The sequence below is a fragment of the Lutra lutra genome, chromosome 11 (genome assembly GCF_902655055.1).
Source record: "Lutra lutra chromosome 11, mLutLut1.2, whole genome shotgun sequence".
In the NCBI taxonomy this organism is placed as follows: domain Eukaryota; kingdom Metazoa; phylum Chordata; class Mammalia; order Carnivora; family Mustelidae; genus Lutra; species Lutra lutra.
The window spans coordinates 25,978,542-25,981,178 of record NC_062288.1 but is presented as its reverse complement, the minus strand read 5'-3'; the positions used below and the strand labels follow the sequence as shown (position 1 = coordinate 25,981,178).

The 2,637-nt window shown below is 31.8% G+C and overlaps 1 pseudogene; it reads right to left on the bottom strand.

Annotated features, from left to right (window-relative positions):
* Positions 1 to 1,842: 1,842 nt before the first annotated feature.
* Positions 1,843 to 1,997, bottom strand: LOC125081476 (uncharacterized; annotated as a pseudogene).
* Between the last annotated feature and the right edge of the window lie 640 nt (positions 1,998 to 2,637).

Genomic DNA, 2,637 nt, shown 5'->3' with positions numbered 1-2,637 from the left:
ATGTATTATAGACAAGTCATTATTCTTTAAGTGGGAATAAATCATTGGTGAATCAATTCAGAAGGGCAGAGGTTATGAAGTCTGTAATGCTGAAGAATCTCAAGTGTTAGTACTGTCTCTGATTTCAATAACTAACTTTATGTCTATAATAATATGTAAACTTTATTTTTCTTTACTAAAATTACTTGTGTTTGAATAAGAAAATATAATACACTAATGATACAGAAATAATGGTCTTTCATATAGAAAATTAAACTCATATGCAGAAAAGGATCTTTATATTCTATCTGAGCTGTGAAGACATTTATTTACCACTTCTGAGTCCTACATTATTTTCCACATTATATTAGTTTTGATATCAAAATGTCAGAATAAAGAATACAAGTCATGTAAATTTAATATTGAATGAAAGCAAATGATCAAATTGTGTAATACTTTTTATGAAAGGTGTAAAGTATACAGTATACAACTGTGGACTTCACTCTGGCTTCCATATTGCTAAGAAAATACTTGAGATTTTTAAATTGAATACTCTATAGATCAGAGATTTATACAAAGCCATCATCAGAAAAATCTGTTAACCACGGATGGATATTTATTTATTTATTTTTTTAACAACTTTACTTATTTATTTTGACAGAGAGAGATCACAAATAAGCAGAGAGGCAGGCAGAGAGAGAAGGTGAAGCAGGCTCCCCGCTGAGCAAAGAGCCCAATGTGGGGCCCGATCCCAGGACCTTGAGACCATGACCTGAGCTGAAGGCAGAGGCTTTAACCCAATGAGCCACCCAGGCGCCCCTGGATATTTATTTTTAAATAAACTATTTACTATGGATCTAAGAAATGAAATGATGCAGAATTATGTCTCAGAAGGTAACTCCCCTCTAGTTCAGCCTGGTATCCTATATTCAGTAGAAATATTTTCTCTTCTTAACAGTTTTCTGAAGGTTTTCAGGGAAATTTTTTTTTCTAACTTAAGGGATTAACAAACATATGGAAATACTGATTTTTCTAAGACATAATTTAGTCTTGACATACACTATTTTTGAGAAAAATATCTGCAATATACCCCATTGTTATACACACACATACACATGTACAAACATATACTTTTTAATCATTTAAGAGATTATCAACTTTATAATTCTACTGTATTCCTCTTCAAGTTATGCTCAACATAAAAGTTATAAAAAATATCAAGATGATATTTGAAGATGAACAATAAATATCTTTAAATCATTATAAACTATGCTTTAAGGAAGTGATTAACAATTTGTAAATAATCTGAACTACTCTATATTTAATCATCCTAGCACCAAATTTATGTATACACTTGTGTGTGTCTGTGTGTGTATTAGATCAGTAACTTTCCAACTACTGGAGGTCAGGAAGGAGAGTGCAGAGGCATGACTTTGCCCCACATCAAAGCCCACAGTCTACTCTGAAGCCTCTTGTGCCATTATTCTAGACTTTAAATGGCTTTGGTACCTATAATTGCCTGGGAGATAGAGTATTATGCTTAAGACAGACACTGTTGGTAGACATAAACTTTTCCAAAAATCTAGGTGAAGATTTAACTTTAGAATTGTTCTATTCTTACTCAGTGTAGGAAAAGGCTACACCTTATTATCCTAAAATGATAAATACATTTCTCTAATTTCTCAATATAAATTAATAATTTGAAATTTGAGGTGGTTTGTTTGTTTGTTTGGTTGGTTGGTTTTGAGAGTTTTTTGTTTGTTTTAATTCATGTCACTTACAAATCTCAAGAGCACAGCCAATTCCAAAAAGACAAGTCAACTTTATGGACAAAAATGAAGATGTTACATCTATAAGCCTTTCCCAAACTACTGACTCTGATAAATTAACTGGGGTTATGTAATTTTTTGACATCTCACTAAGGGTGGCTGGATTTCTTATCCGTTATCCTTCTCAATTAGCAATAATCGCGCCTCGGATAAACCTCATTGGCTACGATACTGCCACTGCGCAAAGCTCCCGTTATTCTTCTCATATTTTCTAACCCCTACCACTATCTACTTTTGAGGCAAAACAAGTTTGAATTTCAGGCTTAAAAAAATCATCCTAGAGAACTATGTCTCAGACATGTTAAAATTTAACACAAATTTCAAAGGTTCCTATTAGAAAGCATTCCATTTTCTATAAATAAAATTGGTTTGTATTCCTAATTTTATAAAAATAAAACATAAAATTTATCATAAGAATAATTTAACCTATATCAATCCCACAGAACATGTTTATGAGGATTTAATTATTTAACCAAGTCCCTGTATAAAGGCTATAAATAGTGACACTGAGTGAACCAAACATTCTTGTAAATTCTTTTAGAATTTTCTAGTGCCAAGGATATGATTAAGTATTTTGAGTCATCCATTCAATCTGAAGAAGATCCAAATATAGAGACAACACCTAAATTAGACCAAATAGTCTTATCCAGACTTAATTCCATTGGAAAAATTCTGTATGTCTATAAAATCAACAGATCATTTTCAAATAAGCCTAAGTCATCTAAACAATTTGAAGACCTCAGACTATCTTGCAGACAGCTTCTGTTCTTCAACATCCTCATCATTTATTTACTCCTCTTTTCTCACTGAAATTTTTTCACTGTGGTAC